Source organism: Watersipora subatra, chromosome 7, assembly GCF_963576615.1.
Source record: "Watersipora subatra chromosome 7, tzWatSuba1.1, whole genome shotgun sequence".
Lineage (NCBI taxonomy): Eukaryota > Metazoa > Bryozoa > Gymnolaemata > Cheilostomatida > Watersiporidae > Watersipora > Watersipora subatra.
In genome coordinates this window covers 60198018-60218860 of record NC_088714.1, presented here as the reverse complement: position 1 = coordinate 60218860, position 20843 = coordinate 60198018, and positions in this window count along the sequence as shown.

Genomic DNA, 20843 nt, shown 5'->3' with positions numbered 1-20843 from the left:
CTTAGGTGGTAGGGTTCATGGTTGGTATAATTCGTTGCTGGCAATCTAAATGTTGTGGGTTCAAATCCTGTATGAAGCACTATTTTCTCTCTAAAATTAAAACATTGGAAAGTTATATGAATAAAGCCGAGTTTCTAAATAAATAAACAGGCTCAGTTGCATTGCTAACATGTTATGAATTCTGAAAATTATTTAAAACTTTCTGGTTGGGGCTGCCCTTCTAGCAAACATTATAATTTTCTTTCAATATTCCTGAATATACAAGGCATATAAAAGTGCGTCTGCTAGTTCTATGAGGTGCAAACAAACAATTTCCGTAAGTTAAGCATGCCCAGGTGGAACCGCGACATAAAATAAAATTATTTTTATGACTTGCAGTGTTAGGCTTTTTGCCTTGACTTAACCTACAGAATTGATTTGTTCAGTCTTGTGGTTATGAATCAGAAACAAACTATTGAAGTTCACGCTGTCAGTCACAGCAATTATACATTCCAATGTTTATTAGGAAAAACTGGTGTGCCAAGCCATCAACATTGCAATTAAATATTGTCTAATGGCTTTTTAAAAGATTAAAATTTAAAAATCATTTGATGTAAAGGTTTTACCATGTAGCTACATTACATAACAACAGCAAACAAAAATTATTTCAAAAAGTTGAATTAAAAAAAAACATGCTGCATGTTCATATGTAATGCAAAGTTTTCACTACAGCGGTGTGTGATGAAAAATAATACCAAAGAGCGAGTTAAGATATTTTACTTTCTGCCTAAAATATGGAAGCTAAATCATATCTTTTTTAGTTATGTTGCACGGCTGCCAATGTTAGCACAAGAAGATAATGTTGATGTAGGACTTAACTCATTCAGCCAGCATACAATACTACCCTCTTTAGCTACTCCCTGTAAAGGATATGAACATGGCTAAATCAACAGATTTTATCCTGATATATTAGCCTCTCAACACCAAAACATCTTAGCAATCATTCTAAATTTAATCAGAGTATTGAGTCTTAGATTCTATGAACTTAATTGAATTTGTCTCAAGGAAGGTCAAGATAAATTAACCTTTAACCTGGATATTTGCCAAAAGCAGCAACCTCTATGAGATTTCACTGACACAGCCAGCTGTGATAATTATGGTGCTTTCATTCATGCTGCCAGGTACATTCAAAAGGTTAATGTTCAAGCTTTCAAGAAGGAAATACATTTAAGCTGTAATGGGAAATGGAAACAAAAAATATTTCATGAACATAGTTTACTGTAAAATCTGTGTTTAGCAATGAGTCTGAAAAGTAATTACTTGCAAAGAGTATAATTTGAATGTGCTTTCAGAGAAAGTTTACTAAATTAAATTCATATGCAATGAATAAATTATTAAGCTTTTTATTCAGTCTCAAGACCTAGGATTCAAATACTATTTTTACATTGCTTGCTTTGAGCAAGACACATTAATAAGTGCTGCCATGCATGCCATATGAAAGACGTATTTTTAGAAACCCTCTACTTAGTTGTGTCTCTTCAAAACGTACTGGTGGATTTTTCTTTTTGAAAAACAAATGACATGCTAAGCTGATCTTTAGCTGAAAAGACAGTTGTGTCAATGACTCAATGACTGGAGTCATACTTCAATTAGACATGCTATTGTGCAATGAGCCATTGTCATCTCTGCCATTCTCATCTCTGCTGTTCTCCTTCCCGACTATATCAGTAGATAGTCAGGATGAAATAAAACAAACAGGTTATATGAAACTTGTGTTTCCAATCATTATTAAAAGATCATATCACTAGTAGCTAAAAATAGTAGAGTAGATTTTGTAGAGCTGCCCTGCTGCAAGTCTAGCTACCAGACAGTCCCTTTTGCTTTATGTTTGTATTTTTGTTATTTTCTTTTGTACTTTTTATTTATTTATTTGTACTTTTATTTATGTTATTTTCTATGCTTCCCCTATAAATTATACGCAATGAAACATTGTGAACTTGCATACCCACAGATATGAACAAAATGCTATTATAATAGACCACAAGCTAAACCGTGTCTATTCCCGACTCCTATGATTTACAATAAAAGTAATTTATATAATTTACAATTAGAGTAGCCTTAGGTCCTTCGCGCATCTCACTAAACAAGTATCAGGCAGTTTTGCTTTGTGAAACTTGTCCAAGTACTATCTCTGCCAGAAATCTGCTAGTTAGTTGGCCTGGCCCTGAGTGAACGTAAGACCTTAGTCAGGCGTAATGTCAGTGCTTAGTAAAAGCTTTATGATACCAGTAAATCATTACATACCTTTTTGTAAAAGTTGAAGCCAGAAAAGAACGCTGTTTAAATATGAACCTGTTCAAAATTTTAATAGTTTTTATCCAAAAGTATTGGTATGTTACTATCATTGATGTAGCTGCCCTTGTGATGAACTTTACTAAAAGGTCAAAGAGCTAGCTGAGAATTCATGGAACGAACAGTCACAGGTTGAAGATTTTTATTATTAATCACTTAGGTTTCTGATTTCTTTTCTTCGAATTTTGTCAAAAACATAAGCCATGTTGACGCATGTGTAGGCTTTTGTTGCTGTGTGCTTACAATGCATTCCCTTTATCTTTCTAGAAAATATTTATCATACTGAAAACATCAATTATTCATGCGAACATCGCAAGTAGAAAGTCTCCCAAAATCTCCTTTTTTGAAACAATTTGCAAAAAGTTTAAAAAAAAGTCCAGCCTTTTTTAAAAGCTAACAAACAGTAATCTTGATACAACTGATCAAAGATAAAGTGTGAAAAAATCATGAGAATAAAACAATCAATAATTGTGAAAGTAATGGCTCAGTTATTTAGCAGACTTCTAAATGCTGTTTCTGAACTTAAAGGCTCTAATCAGCCAGTCCTCTGAGAAGGAACCATGCCTTTGAGAAAACCTTGCTAAAACATTTTCTTGAAGTTGTAGCTGATACAAGCTCGCATCTATAAGTCACTAAGAGTTGTGTCTAATGTCCTCTCTGTAAATGCTTGAAGGCAATATGAAAAGCAACTAGAGTCTAATATGAGTAGAGTGACACAATCAGAAGTCATGTCTGATCTTTACATAAAGTCGCATAGGTTTAAATTAATTACTTGCTTTAAAGTCATAACCGTATCACCTTTTGCACTTGTATTGCATCATATTCTAGTTTTTTTTAGCACACACATAATTGTTAAGTGTCATCACACTGGCTAGCACCATGATGATCAGCTGACATAGTTTACTACTAAAAATCAAGTGTATTTAGATTATCTCAGGAAGGCTGGTTCGAATGCAAACATCAACTTTTTGCTTTGTTTACAATTATGTTAAGTCGTCTGCATTAAAAATTACAATAAACTTTAAATTAGTGAAGCATGATATACTACAGTACTGTTCAATAACGTGGGTGTCAGATATCTACAAGCTTCTTAAATAAGATACATAACTCAGATTACATCAGAGCTGCTTTGTCCATCTATACCTTTATAAACTAGCTGGTTAGCTACACGTACCTCAAACTGTTAAATTTTCCACTTTCTCAAAGTTAGTCTGCCATATTAGCTTACAACTATCTTGCTGCCCTGCAAACATACTTCAGCTTTTATTACTTATAAGTTGTTGTCTTCTGACAAAAATGCAGAGATTAAAACAAGGTAATAAATTGCTTTGTAGTACCTCCTTGGAGAATATATACTCAAGTGAACAATTAAATTAGGGATAGCTCTGATAAGTCTGCACATTGTCATAGTTGCTTCTTAAACTGTTTAAACCCAGAGAACAATCAGAAATAACTTTTTTGTGTGCGACTTCTTTTTAGTGCTCATACATCATATTTAATTACCTTTAATGAATAACATGAAGTAAGGTGAGTTCACATTGTTAAATATAACAGTTCCTGTGGGCAGCTCAAAGTTAGAGTAGAAGACTCCACTTCCTTGTAAGCTCTATTCATTCATCTTTTTTCAAAAGGAAATTAAGCTTATGACACTGTTTGAGTGAGCTTGAGACTGTTTTTTTGTAGCAACTTTTACATGCTTGCATGCTGAACTAGAAATGAACAGCCCTACTCACTGACAAAGTTGATTCAGCTAATTATAGTTGTGCTATACAACAGCCTTTTTTCAAAGAACTAATTGCTTATAAAATATTATATCACTGAAAAGTTGCAGTGAACGATCATTGATCGACGCGAGATTTTACGCCTTATCCAGATGGTGTTGTTGCGGCAAAGATTTTACATGCCTGGGGTTCAAAGTTGGTTTTTGTTTTTAGTTCCTCTATCAGTTCCTTCCTCTTGAAGAGAGGATAGTTGTCCGTTCAATTGGCAATGGTGCAACAAATAACACTTTTATAGACTCATAAAAAAGAAAGCATTTAAAAAAATGAAAGAATGCGATGACAAAGAGATGAGGTTAAAACAGAGAAAAAAGAGCGGCTCAGCTCATCAGACACTCAGACAAATGATGACCTTCAATGTCAACACTGCAATTGCCCTGAGATAATTTTTGATAGGACTACAGACTCATCTAGCCACACACTGATATGCAAGCAGACTACATAATTCAACTAGAAAGATTGCAGACAGATTTTCACTTGGTGTCACTGACAGATTGGCAATAAAAGCATAAACAAGTCTTTTAACCCTCTGATGATGATGATATTAGGAGTTATTTGTTGGTGGAAGTGAGGAATCAAGCCTTAAAACTCAAAATAGTGTATTTACCTCACACTTATACAAGCCCATAAAACTTACAAAATATTTTTGACTTTCTACTTGGTGACAAAGTCACCTTCCAATGGTATTTTTCCGAGTAAGGTCCACATACTTTGATAGCTTTAAGCACAAGTACAGTTGTTGCTGAATGTAGTATTTTAACATCACTAATGATCAAAACCCACTCAACCTCCACTCTACGGAACCTATGTCGATGTCCTACCCCCTTGACCACAGCTCTTACAACCAAATGATCTTAGCAAGTTGATTTTATAATGAACTCAGAGATTTTATTTGAGGTAAAATATGTAAATGGGTTGTTTGGACAAAAATACTAAAGTTTTAATGAGGATAAGTTCTGTTAAAAAATTTGTTTTTAAAACATCAGCTCCTAAGGAAAAAAATGAAGGCAATATACATTAAATTTTAGTTTGTCGCAATATTTTATTACAAAACCTGATAATTGTATGCCAGTGTAAAAACATATTGTTATTATTTAAATTTGAAGGGTGAAACTAGCAAATGAGATTACAAAAGTCCAAAGCTTTAATTAAGATGTAAGACTGCACACCAGGAGTTTATTTGTTAGCCCCAAGTCTTTACATACACTTTTAGGAATAACCTTGAGCATGCTGCACAGTTTTTAACAAGGTCCAGATTACTGTCATAAACATGATTAGTTCTACCAACATGCAGATATGTTACAAACTGCTCAACAAATTATTAAATATTAACCTACAAAAGTAGATAGTTTCTAGCATAGGGACAGTAGTTTTTTGGCTTCTTGTATAAATTTTCATCTGCTTACCTTGCTGATATTTATTTTGCTTTATTAATGGTAATAAAAAACAACTATATATAGTAAATTCACCACAATTAGTCATTAATAAAGATTTAAACAAGCGTTTCCTAAAACAAAATAATTTTTGTGGAAAGTGTGAAACAGGTTTGAGGCTTCTTTTTGGTTCTGAATTTACAAAAAATATACTCATAAAATCGTGGCATTGTGTTTGTATGTATAGAAGACTGCAGTCAGATAGATTCCATATATTTTACTACGAAAGATCGACTGTGATTTCATCATCAGTATGTCCACTAAATTGTCTAAAGACTCCAAGTGTCAATGTTGAGTCGTACCACTTGCACGCTGCAGAAAGCTCAATACAATCTGAACATAATTTGAAGAGAGTGATGAAAGGTCTATCAATTGGGAATAAAAAAGAGTTTTGTCAAAAAAGGTCAAATTAGGTTTATTGTTCACCTAGATTCTTGCCAAAAGCTATAACATCAATTAACTACTGTATTCTGATTACAAGACATCACTTAAATGGAATTAGTATCAGCTTTCAGCTATCAGTATTAGCTAATAGTTAATCGTATTGATGGATGTTGTAGCATCACCAAAACATGTTTGATCATATTTCAAGTGAGTTAGATCTAAAAAGTTTAAACTGACTTCAAAACTATAACTAAAATCAACTTGACAAAGAAAATTTAAATCTTATCTATCTAAAGGCTTAGAGTGACAGATTCTGACTTCTGAAATTGTGGACATTTATCGAGCGGATAGAGGGTAAAAGCTTATTGAAATTTTTAGGCAAAGAAAAAAGTCGAAAGCTCCGTGTCAGAAACAGTAAAAATTTTGAGTTTATACGAAAATCTCTGTGTGCATATAAAGTTCTGTGCATACCATACAAAATGTTACTTGGTATCATAGGTGTTGTAGCTAGACTTATGCTCCATATCTTTGATTCTGCACTCAAAGTAAAGTTCCTGAGTAGTTCACTTACATGTAGCTGTGGTATTTCAGTAGACTGAATGAAGTATAAGTACAACACGAAGTCGACTACAGGGTTTCAGCTAACAGAATGAACTTTTATAGCCACTCTAACCCATATATCAGCAAACCTTAGAGCACATAAGAACAAAACTGACACTAAAGCATGGCAAAGTACCTGAAATAGATTACCAGACGCTTTGACTATGAAAGGTCAGATTGAATTGATCTTTAACTTAGATTTTTGCCAACGGAACTCATAGCTTAAATTACAGAAGTACTAAAAGGTCTCTGAGCTGTAGCACATGCCTAAGATAAGAGACAGCGCCTGTAGCATATTTTTGTCCCTCAAGACTTCTGCATTTAAATAGTGGTAAAGATTTTTGATAGTCTTGTATGATCAAAGACATTACAACTGCTATCAACAAGAGAAACAATTTCACACACATGAGTCATATAACTGTATAACTTGTAGCTAAATTAATGTTCCAAATCTCTGATGCTGCACTTAAGGAGACTTCCTCAGTAGTTCACTCGAGTGCAATTCTTTAATAAGCTGAATGAACTATGAGTACAGCATTAAGTCTACCGCAGCGTTTTAGTTAACAAAAATGAAATTGATAAACAAAAACATAATTGATTTTCAGAACTTTTTTATTTTGTCCATTTTTCTCTTGTGGTATTTTTTATTTGAGGTTAACTATCATTTCTGTCTAATTTTATTGGTAGTGAGTAAAGTTGAAAGTTCCATGAATTTTAGCTAATATTGAAATCAGTATTTCTAATTCTACATTCAGCAGTATAATTAAAGGCGATGTTAGAGTTTGCATTATCTAAATAGTTTTGAACTTAAAAATACAAAGAATGTTGGTCAGGTTGGGTTTAAAACTGGCTCTACTTGTACTTCCAAATTTATTTCAGTATAAGAAGATAAGACATTATTTTTACAGTCTCTAAAGAAGCTGTAATTACATAAGTATATATATATCAGCTTTATGAATATAATAAAATATATAGATAATAGTTACTAAATCTTTTTATAGATAGTTAAACATTCTTCATTTTTATATAATATACTTTGTAGTAATAAACAGTGGACCACATCCTAAACAATGTATACCTAAAATATTAATAAAGCACCAATTATTTATTTGTTTCAGACTTTACTTTTTTGATTAATAACAACTCTAGCTTTAATAAGGTTTTAAAGAATACAAAAAAAATACATTAATTATTTAAAATACCAATAAAAAAACAAAATAGCATTGAGAAATTTTCTAGAAAATTTGTTTAGATATTCCGGTAGTTATGAAATTAATCAACCTAAACTTTTGTGTAAATGTGTCAAACAATTGAAAACTATCGCTATCAAAATAACTTTTTTCTATGTAACATTAAAATTGTTTATTTTGCTATCATGTTCACACTGTGCCTAAATGCCCTACTTCCTGCAAAACTGACTAATAACCAAACCGCTGAACAACTCAAAATGTATTGAAAAACCAAAAATTGCCGTGTTATTATTAAGTGACTGCTGCACCTATCTTAAGGAATATAATGCTTAATTCTAGAAAAGGTAATTTAAGGCTCTAGTCATCAACGGCGAGATGAGACAACTACTTCTGTTTATTGAATTTGACACCTTATAAATAAATTTTTGCACTGTTTTGATGCATGATCAGGGTCACAAAGAATACATGGGCAAAAACAACCAGCTGTATGATTATCATTATTTCTGAAAGTGCTAGCAATTATCCCTTCCGTCACATGCTGATTCATTCACCAAGTCAAAGGTTTGACCTCGAAGTTACCGCCAACTTGGGCTTGTTACGGTTGACCATAATAATGAAGCTGTGAGTAAACACCATATTTCAAACTTCTCTTAAAAAAAGCTCAGCAAACAGAGATAATAGTTTGTAAGCTAGAAAAATCTACCGGAGACTTGCAAAATGACTAGTCTTTAAATAAAATGCTATTTTACTAAATAAGGTTTTTAATGTTGTTGCATATAAAAATATAAGTTAATTAGCTTTAGCGTCACAAAAAAATTTGACTAAAAACTAAGCATTGTTTGCAGAATAGATGAGATGAGATGATTTTAAAACTATCTAATAAACACATGCATACTTATCCATCAAATTAGGAATATCATTAACAATTTATAACATTCTTTGACAATTTTCACTAATCCAAGCTACGTTTGAGCAACTTTACTTTAACAATATCCCTAAAAATACAGAAACTATAAAGTTTTAGTGGCTGAATTGATGCAGTTGGAAAAAACTTGGTGAGGGTAGTAGCGCACACCAAAAAAGCTATAAAATAATTTCTTATAACTTTCTCTATGTAACATTAGAAGAGATTTGAACTTCAATTAAGGTAAATACTGCTTGGTTTCTTTTTCTCATAGCTTATCTTTTAAACTCACCTCTCAGCTCTACTTGTTCTACTACCTTTCTCTCTACTCAAACACCCATAAAACAGCAAATCCTAGAAAACTTAAGCACAAAAATGACACTAAAGTGTGGCAAAAATACTTGAAGCAGATAAACAGGCGCTTTGAATATAGAAAGTCAGATCAAATTGATCTTTAACCTGGATTTATGCCAACATTCTTACTCTTAGCTTGAATTACAGGAATAATAAAAGGTCTTCAATCGATTTTGGTCTTATTTTTAGATTATTTTCTAGTTTTATAAATTATATTACCTCTTTGAATACAGAGTCATGCATTTTGCCTGTTTATTTTTTACGATATTAAACACATTTATGATCAAACAACTTGTTATACTTGCATGAAGCAAACAGATTAAAGTTTTTAAATAAATGTAACATCAAAATTATTTACAAATAATTGGTAGCTTGAAAGGAATAACGTATTTTTATGTTGGAATTCTGTGCTAACTTTTAAGATATTTTTTACCAGCTTTTAAGAAAACTTCGATAAGAACAATGACACACTTACCCTTCCTAGTAACATTTTTACTACAGTTACACGGGCCGCAGTTTCACACATTTGATACTGATTACTAATAAAACAAAACTAATATAAATACAGAATATGAGCTAAAACTTAATCAACATCCATGTAGTGGTATTGTCAAAATTTAATTAGTAGAGTTGTAATTAACTCCACATCACAATGGTCTATTTGGTTAGAATTACTAGAATTTACAGGTAATTTTTACATGCATTCTAGATATTTCCTATTAGCTATATACAATTATTTTGTATCTGTAGTTAGCTTATATTCTATATCTTAAAATATTCATTTTTTGTTTCTATACAAAATATTGTAGTTTAACACGCTTGATGTCAGACTGGGTGAAACCATAATTCCAATCTGTGCTGATTTTAGTCCTCTTAACTTTATTTGGGTACTCATGCAATAAACTCAGAGTAAGCCAATTAATTTAGAACTCTTTCGATGAAGTCTATTACCTTGAATAACATTGATTTCTGAATAATGGTTTAAAAGCTGGAGTATATGATACGATTAAACAACCGTAGATGACGACAGAAGAACTTTACAGTAGCAAATGTTTGACTATCATATTGCAATCTCCAGCCACTAACATGTTCCATTACAAGCATTAATCTGCTAAAACATTTACTTGTAGAACAACAATTTTACTGCTAGCAGTATTACAATGATTAATTGTGTTAAAGCATCTGAGAAAGTAACAAAACACTCTCAGCAACTGCAGTCACCATTTATACTGATGATATATCGTGAGTATTTTCATGTAGCACTTGTTATAGAAAAATGAGATGTCATAATAAATACATGTATTATTGATTAGTCTTATAAACTTTTCTAGACTAACATTGGTAATGTAGAAAATTGGTTATTGGTTACAGATTAATTATTGATTATTGATTGGGCACTTACTGAGCACCAGTATTAGGATAGTATAAATTTATTAACAGTGAGCAGTCATTTAAACTTTGCACTGGTGACCATGGCAGGCACAATGGCATCATTCCACATTTAATTTACCTTTGATGATTTAAAAATCAAAACTTGCAGGCACAAACAAAAAGCTCAAATCTGGTTTATTGCAATGCTTACACTGCAGTTTTGAGTCGACAAATCATTGTTTACTGAATTAGATCAGCGCTGATGATTGATTTGAGAAAAACAACTATTTTTTGTCTTATGATTGGTACCTTTTGCCGTGCATATTTGTGGAGAAAGAAACTTCTAACTAATTATATGTTAGTATACATATGCATCTCACAAAGTTTTGATGATGTTTTGCATCATCATTGTTATTCAGAGCTAATGTATCAATGTACTGCATTAAAACATGTTTCACTTTTCAAAAGGCAAGCCACTTACGTCAAATTATTTCTGCTGAAGCCATTTGACCTTGAAGGTAGTTTGTCAAACTGCAAAGAGACTTGTTTTAATGAAGACGTGCTTTTTTTGCTTATAAAGTCAGTTTATGGCTTCTCATAGTGTATTTAATTTATAAAAAAAACAGTTTTTTATTTTTACAAATATAATCATTTAGGAGTTTGATCTTTTTCATGAAAGCCGTGTGCCTTATAAGTTGCAAACAATATTTTATTTGAAACCTGAAAATTGACATTGCTTGAAAGGACCTTAAATAAACTAAGTTTTTGAATTATTCTAGGAATCATTTGTTGATTTGGGTTAAAAAGTTACACGCATTACACTTTTTTAATAAAGTATTTCTTTTTTTCTTAAAAAAGAAGCTCTGCTTCTTTTGTTTAAATCCTCGTAAGGGCTTTTGACACAATCTCAAAATTGTTACTTTAGAAAATCTGCAGACATTGTTTGTTGGATTATATGGAGGTGATTCAACTAACTTCATTAGCTATTTATAACGCTGTAAAAGTTTATGACTTAGAATTATAATTAAGGAAGTCTGCTATTTTAAAACCATAAACATAAAAAACATTCATTTAGTTAGTGTTAAAATTTTCATGTTATAATTTAAACGTTATCTTTTTGCAAAGAACTTCATAAAAATGCAAAAAATAGCACATATTAGCTGTGAGATTTAATCTATTCACTACAGCAAACATCAAAGCGTTTATACCACTTTACTTAAGCTGAAAAGACTAAGTTTACTCTTGGGTTTTGTTAGAACTTTGTTAACATATAACATTGGTGTCTAACATTGATGTCTAACATTGTTGTCAAACATTGATGTCTAACATTGAGGTCTAACATTGACCACCCACATTGTTTACTAATAATACCCACTAACACTGGCAACAACAATGACCACCAAACCTACCACTACCTTTGACCACCAACTTGGTGTAGTAGTATACTCACTAATACACTAAATCTCTCATTTCTGAAGAATACAATGAAAATTGAAAAAAATGTCCTTTATTCATATGAGAATTTGTACATACAGCATGTATATAGTTCATGGCTGTGAGCTGCTTAAATTCAAACCAATTCTAGATCTTTTGAAAGTAAAGCTAGTTTTTAACGTTTCAAAAATTTCATGCAATGAATAGGCTAAGCATTGCTAAAAATTGACAAGAATGTATCACTCGCCATAAGTTCCAATAAACACAGTTGTTTAAGACAGCTACTCAAAATAAACAGAACATTCATTTATCAGAGCCAAAAAAAAACATGATTTCATTCAGGCAATAAAGATCACTGACTGGTGCTGAATATTTATTAAAATACCAAAACATCAAAGTCTTAGGTGTCATGTAAAGAGTTTATTGCTTTGTCAACCACTACTACATTTTAGAGACTGCTGTGATGGCAAAAGTGTGAGTTAAAATTCAGTGTTGACAAACTAAACTCTCAGGATTCTTAAATTATTCTAATCTATTTCAGGGCTAGCTTAAATTAACAACATACATTACTCAATGTCTTCCTCTACATATGATTGCATCATTGCATGATACATTTGCCATTTACTTTTATATTAATACATTGATTAGTTTGCACCGCACTGCTAACTGATATCGTAAGTTTATGTTGACATACGTAAGTTACGTACTGCTGCAAGTGATATAGTCATACACTTATATGAACTTATGCCTGTTTTATTGCATAAAACCAATTAAATTGGTTTTTGTAAATTAAAAATAACAATACAATAAGTATGTAAAGCTCCATACTGAGATAATTCGCTTGGGTAGCTTAGCAATGGTCAAAACACACGAGTTAGCTCCTGATGTTTGCAAATGAGTTAAGTTCACAAACCGATTAATTTCTAAGAAAATAAGAAAATGGTCCCAAGAACTATTTTTCAGAACTTTAGTGTTGTATGGGTAGAAAGATTATGAGTTACTGTGATAAAAACTATTGTTCTCTCCGCGTTTTAAAACAACCCTAGTTTTATAGAGCCCCAAATCTGCAGACCAGTGGTTAAAGAATGATATCTAATCCTAAATCGCCTGCATGCCTTGGCATGTATGGGTCCAGTCTTTGGGGCTACTTGCCAGGGAGACCAGACATTATTGGCTAAAACAACAAAGACATTGTTTGTGCAACCATATCTTTTAAAACAAGCACAGCTTCAAGTTGCAGCAAGAAGTGCAGACATGATCAATATTTAAAATATTACCCCTCGGTGTCATCCTTCTTTCAAAACTTTCCTTTTAAATTTCTTTTTTTTTAGTTTTTATTTCTTTGATTTAATGAAAATCTAATAAATAAATTCTATCAAATATTTTTTACGCTGCTAAGATGCACTGTAGTTTAATGAGTAATTATTCACTGAGGCAATATACATCTGTACATAAGGATATGAATGTGACCAGATCAGAAGTTTTCGACTCAAACCTTTAAAGTACAACTTTGCATTTGCAATTACACTAAGCTTTCAATAATTTTTTGTATTTAACAAAAATGCACTGAGGTAAGTTTATTCTGTATATTTAAACATCAATCAAAATTAGATTAGCTAATTTTATTCTTTCCTCATAATCTCAAATTCTAATTAATAACATGAGATAAGATGAGGTCACACAGCAAAAATAACTCTGCTTGCAAATCATTACCACTTGTCACAAAAATTCTGCTAAACGTTACATGTAAATAAGCAGCACTGAACCTACACAACAATGAAAAAGAAGGTGCTCTGAGGTGAAAAGTATTACCTTTCCATATGTCTGCTACAAGATTTCCTGATGAAACAAGATGTGTTGTGAACCACATGTCAAATTTGGTGAGGATGCATTTTAAACATGGTTCATACTAAACTCATTTAAATGCATACATCAACACGCTAGCATAAACAACAAAAGCTTATCTGCATATTCATTATTTAGCGACTCCATTTTTTTATACAAAACTTCAAAAGTGATCAGGCCTGAAGTTCCTACTAATAACTGATGATCAACCCTTTCAAAAGATGGTAATAAAATCAAGATACTGTTATGTGCTATTATATAGTTTTTTTGCCTTTTGTAGAGCAGTACAATTTAACCTTGACTCATGAATACTAGTTATATCATCAGTAAAACAATCAAAGATTTGAAAAAGCTGAGAAAGATTTAGGTCAAAGTTTTTAACATAAATTATATGACTGCGTAATGTGACCATCAGCTATAAAGTTACGGATGATGAAATTAAATTGAAATTGCTAATGAAAACGTCAAATCTTATATTTTCCCAGTTTTGTTTAAGACACACACCTGCTCCTTTTACATATATAGCTAAATTAACCTTTCCTTGCTGAATGATAAAGCTATTTATAGTTTTCTATCAACTCTGCGGATCATTCTACAAAATAGATAGGTTTTTGTTTATTAGCTGAGGATAGCAGTTTCATTCATAACCGAGCTCAATTTTTAGCTAAATGTCCTTTCAACTCTGGCTTACATGCATACAGCAGATAACTGAATATCTCTGATTAAGTGTTTTAATTCAATAACAAGTTTCCTACCCATTGCTTGCTGACCTTTCCTCCGACCTTATTCAGTCAGACTTCAAATCGTTTATATTACTTTTTATGCATTATTTTTCATAAACCAGGAAAGGAGCAAATCATCCTAAGGAAGTTTATGGGCTGCTGAGTATATAAGGCTGCAAAAGACTCTTTGAGATGACTTTCAGTTGTGAACAATCCTACTGTCTTACTCTAGCTGCTATTTCTGAGACAGTTGATGAAAATAATGGGTAAGTTAGAATTTAATTCTAATAATAATGTTAATATATATTTCAGAGCACATTGAGTGATAATAGTGTAAGGCATAGCAATAAAGGTAATAAACTATTTCAATTTTTAGGTAATAAATTTACTATCCTGTTTGGCTTGATCACGCTACTAAAGCAAGTTTCCATTTATTACGTATTCAAAGAAGTATTTTAACAATAAGGACAATTCATAAAAATCTGTCTGTTTATATTTGACATGTTTGTTTAGTAGATCTTAAAAGAAAAGCTCAATCTTTAATAATCTATGATAAAAAACACGTTTTTTAAAATTCTATTTAATTTGAAGCCATAATATTAATTAAAAACAAGTTTAACCAAAGCTTATAAAAAGGCAAATATGAATAACATAAACATTTTTTGAACATTTGTTGTAGTATAAAATTAACTTATGTTCTTTCTAAATTATATTTATAACTATATTTAGTTAGAACAAGGTAGCTGTTAGCATTAAAAAATAACAGCGTTAGTTACTAGCAGGAGTTTATTTAGCAACTATTGATTCAAATTAATTTGTGAATTTGAGTTAATGGTACCAATGATTCAAATTTCACAACTTTTCTCAATTCCAACAATTTAATGCAACCATTCAATTGTTGCACCTACATGCATCAATCAGACTTCGTGTTACATTGTTTAATATAGGTTCAAACTCCTGAGGTGATTTTAAGGTTATCTCCAAGCAAGATAAAGCAACATTAATTAGAGAAAGAATGCTCCTTTAAAACTGTTTATGTAACATACATACTAAATTTAAACAGAAAAGCTGTCAGTTCGGTCTTTGTAAATATTGATGTTTTTATCTTTGTTCTATTACTGATTTGTAGAACTTCGATGCGTTATTCTTGTGTTGGCTGCTTTCATAATAGCCTTAGAGTGCCTTCTGAAGATTTCTCCCCGCAGGTTTGTAAATTTTATAGCAACTTTCAAACTTTCAACTTTGGTGCAAAATTCTTATATAGAAAATGCCAATCATTTGTGCTACAGATGCTAAATTGTGCTTTACATGGCAGTGTCAGCGTACATTACCAGGGTCTAGTATAATATAATACTAGAGACTGGTCTTACTTGGTCTGTGTACTTAGAGTGTGAGACCTGATAATGCTTTGGTATTGATTAGTTATCACATACTGCAATGCATATCAGTTACTGTATACTGTAGTGTACTCTAGTTATTATATACTGCACTGTGTATCAGCTGCTATATACTGTAGTGTGATGTAGTTGTTATATGCAACACTGTGTATCAGCCTCTATATACTGTAGTGTCCTCTGTCTCCATATATACAGCACTGTGTTGTCTACTAAACACTGTAGCCTGCTCTGGTTATTCCATACAGCAATATGTGGTGGTTACTATATCCAAATGCTCTCTAATTAGTATAATGTCCTTTAATTAGTACACACTGCACTGTGTACCAGCTAACATCCGCTGTATTTTGCACTTTTAAGGTGTGATAAAATGTTTAATGTAAGAAGTCTAGACTACACCTAATAAAGCTCTGCAGGTTTTATTCAACCAATTTAACTATAATTTTAATATAATAATTACTTCCAACAGACACTGTTTTGTCCCTTTGCAAAAATTTTGTTATATACTGATGCAAATATTGCAATGAGATAGATATTTACAGTAATTACAAGTAAAAATGCCAATTACCGTTAAAAACTCTAATACAACGCCATGGTGCTCTATTTACCAACCATTCTTTATAGTGACAGTTAATTGGAGGTGGCTGGAAAATGAAGGCTGGAGTTGTATTTTTCAAATCGTTCGTCAGAACTTTGGAAGACAATTTTAGCCTTTTTATGGGCAAAGCGAATGTCGCCGATACTCTACCCTAATTTTGTGGTGGAACAATATTAAACATTTTGGATGCAATAAATCTGCTAGCTTACCTCCAACTTGTCAAAGATCTCTTAATAAACACGCATTGAGAAACCAAAAAATATCTGTACCAGTTGATATCTATTGCTTGCAATTAACCTACGATGATACTGTAGCCTCTGTTCTGCTTTGCAATTTGCTCTTTTCAATTTTTATTTTATTCTAAATTTGAAGACACATTTTTACTTATAATTACTAACATTGCATAAAAACACATGGCACTTAGTGAAATGTTTGTTACAGTTTGCAGCCATAACTAGCTTTTTATGTACAATATAATAGGAGTTACCAGCGTCAATCAATTGTAAGATCAGATTACCGCAATTATGCTATTAAATAATATGCCATAAATCTGCAAATTTCTAAGTTGTATAGTGATAATCAGTCAAATACTACAAATCCACATTCATGAACTGGTGACATAAATGAAATATATCTACATGTATATTACATGCAAAAGCCCTAATCAAATCAAATAAAAACATATATTCGTAATTTTTGCCCGGTTAGCTATGTCTTGATTGTTACTTTTAATAGCAAAAGCATCTTCAGATTATCCAATACCTTCCACAAAGTATTCTGACATCAACTCTTTTTCTGCACTGCTGATTTGGTCGATATTAGGGTCCTAACAACTTTTTGGCAGAGCAAAACCTTTACTTGTTGCATTTAGCGCAATTGCAGTGCATGACAATTTTGCTCATTAAACTTAACATCTGGCCTAAAATTAGTCATTCATCTAGTATCATGAATGGAAACTATTTTATGTACATGTACATGTATTTCAAAGTATCAAAACTACATTAAACAATCAGCTACATTAGCCTGAGACAGTTCTTAATTATTTCATGGTTTTGGTTCAAAAGTTTTACCAGCAAAAACTGAAAAGCTTTGGTGTTGGTCAGCAAGAGAATTGATTGTTATTGTTGTCGAGGATTAATTATTAATATGATTTTGTGAGCAATTTTCTAATAATCATATGACATTATGGGTTCATAATAATCAAAGATTGTCAAAGTGACAGTCAAATGGAGGTGGCGTTTCAATAAAGGTGACATTCAATTAGAAGTTTTACGGTATATAGATACATGATGTTAGACAATGGAGAAGGTTTCTTGCTACTTGTCTTCTCTGGTTCTCAAAGGTTTGCCTCTTGTAACCAGAATATTGAACTCATACTATAAAATGAAACATTTTTTATAGAAAAAGAAGCGATAATTGTGGATTTTATTTCTGCCGTATGAACCAAACAGATCAATCACGCTACATAGAACACATGTACGTCATAAAAGGACAGATGAAAGAGCTATATAATGACATTGTGAGTATTGATATGGAAGAACTAGAAGAATATCAGTTGTTGTCACTAAATACACTAGTGAAAACAAAGCCAATAAAACTTGCGTAATCAAGAATGTAAACAAGCCTTCACAGTTTATAGCTAACTACATTTAACCACTAACATGAAAGTTAATTAAAGTCAGCTTTAAGTTAATTTAAATGAAGCAACTCTTTCATTTAGTACTATTCTTGAGTTGTTATTTTTAAATTATTAAAATTCATACAACCATGCATTTGTGTTTGTCAAAAGTAATTCAACGTTACTATAATGATTTTAAAATAAAACTCGAAACAAACTAAAATATCTCATTCGTACATAAATCCTTGGGCACATTTGATATTATTTCTGACTCAGTCGTTAAAATCTGCATGAAAAAATATACAAACATCTTTGAATGTTTAAAAACATAACGCAAAAAATTATTGCATAAAAGTACACTAATCTGCGCAATCATTAAACAGTCTGTGAACCGTGTTTGCATTTATGTTCGGTAATCTGTGAACAAAGAAGTAGATGGATTTCTTGTTTTATTGTCTTAAAAGAAATCTCAGAAAATGTGAGTTGGCTGCTAACAATGCACCATCTATTTTTTATTCATAGCTTTTTACTACTCTGTTTGAGTTGTTTCGGAGAAAGTACACCAAAGGTGCAGTTCTCTTGGGAAAAAAAGTAAATTGAACCAAAAACCATGTTTATATTACCTTATTACATTAATGTTAATTCTGAAGCTTAAGAGGCAAAAAGTAAAGTTAAAGTTGTCTACTCTTGTAGTTGATAACGCGCAAATAAAGTTATTAACCGCACAAGCAGACAACTCTTATTCTACTCAGCCCTGTCATTCCTATAGTTTTTTTTTGGTTTGCTGCTACATCTGAAACCTTTTTGTATTAGAAAAACTTGTAAGGACTAGATGAATACGGTGAAGAAGTTTGTCAAGATGAAGGCATTCACCCTATTGCAGTGAGTTTCCATTTTTCCTATACCTTAGCACTTGAGCAGATAACGTTTTTAGATCACCTAAATTAAAATATACAGTATGTTTTAAATAAAAGTTAAATGGGTTCATTAACCAGGTGATGCTTTTAGGATATTTCTAAAATATGTCTGATCTCTTTTATCTTTAAAAAAATTAATGCTGAACGAAAGCTTTACAAGCAAGGTATTATAGTGCTCACCTATGATTAATCACCAAGAGCATTGGTGATTGGGCAGTTTGGATACATTGGCTACGTAGATGTATATGTCACATTAGAAACCTCACAGTATCCGTTGTAACATATATGTGATAACAGTTTTGTAGAGTGGCTCTATCATAAATAAAATTGTGAAAAACTTTCACTTAACCGTGAAAGAGTAATCTGGTGGCTGCACAATCGTTTCCAATATGTTTGGCTTGCTATGATTCACCTTCCCTGGGGACCACATTTATTTAGTTTTCTCATAATTTGAAGCAACGTGCTAAGCAGGCCAGAATTATTAATTTATAAACATAATTTGCCCATATCAGTAAATTTCTTATTTAATATAAAAACACCAGCGTAATGAAAAAAATGTGTGAATAAATTATGTGAATGAATGAAAAAAATATGTTACAAAAATAAGTAAATACTGGTTTAAATTGAAGTAAAACATTTAATATCTTGAAAATTTCTAAGTATGAGTACTGTCAAATTAAATAACAAGATAACTGATTTGCTGTTCATCCACAATTTTCAGTGTAATCTTTTGCTAAAATATATTAGTTCTTTGTCAGCATAATGGGTATAAAATTGTAAATAGCTGTATTATTGCATTTCAGAATGGAAATGGTACAGAAATTATTAGAGAGATGCAAAAATTTCATTGTGATATCAAAAACTCTACTTCACTGAATGTTCTGCCAATCGTAAATTCTACTGCTAGAGAAAAGTTAGCCAATGACTTGCAGCGAGCTGCCGAGTGAATAGGATCGACCCTGACAGACCCAGATTGTGGTGGTATACCATTGAGCACAGGGGATGCTTGTAACAGAAGGGAATACTTAGTGAGTTGCACTATACATCCAGTTAAGTTACATTTATACAGCTCAGAAAGATAGATGAAAACAGCAAGGCCTCCTAATCTTCTATCACAATCATATATAGTTCATTCTGTCTTACACGGCTACAAGCTTGTATCTCTTTGTATAAAACAACTGATCATTCCTGTGAAGCGCTTTCAAAAATTATGTTTTAGGGTTGCTAACTAATATAAACAGTTATAATCAGCGTCTAAATGCCCTCCATGCTGAGGAGCTAAAATTGAGCTACTCAGCATAAAAAGCATTTATGTGCATTTAGAAACACATAAAAAGGCATTTAATGTCTTTTTAGATGTTTCTGGTACAAAATACAAAAATAGTGTTTTCAATCTGCCTGACCATCAATTAGAATTCTACTCTCAGAAAAAATGAATACACTTTTTACCAGACACGGTTACTACACCAATTTACATTATAGAACAGAATTATACAGAAAGAGCTATTTGTCAATACCCATAATGTACTGTACTTTTTTATTTTTAGTTTCATGGTATAATTTGTTATGGCCATTGCAAATAAAGCAATATCTACGTAATCCAGTAAAGTTATTTTGTTGTAGAGAACAAATGTAAGACCAACAGACCTTACGCAATGCGCAAAATATTTTTAATAATTGTGTTTTCGGGTTTTAGGGACCTTGTAGAGAGAATGATAACATGGACTGCTACAGTCGATCCATTCCTGCTTTCAGAAGGCTTATAGACTGTGTGTTTTCTTATCTATTGTTGCATGACACTCTTTGACTGTCTGGCTGCTGTGCTGATATCTGTTTATATTCAGTTAATCTATTCTCTTTGTACTTATTTCCTGCTGGTATTTTGTTAAACCTGACTGGTTTTCTTCTTTCCTTTCAACCTTAAAACACGGTTTTATCTACACAACACCATTTGTATACCATGTTAAAAT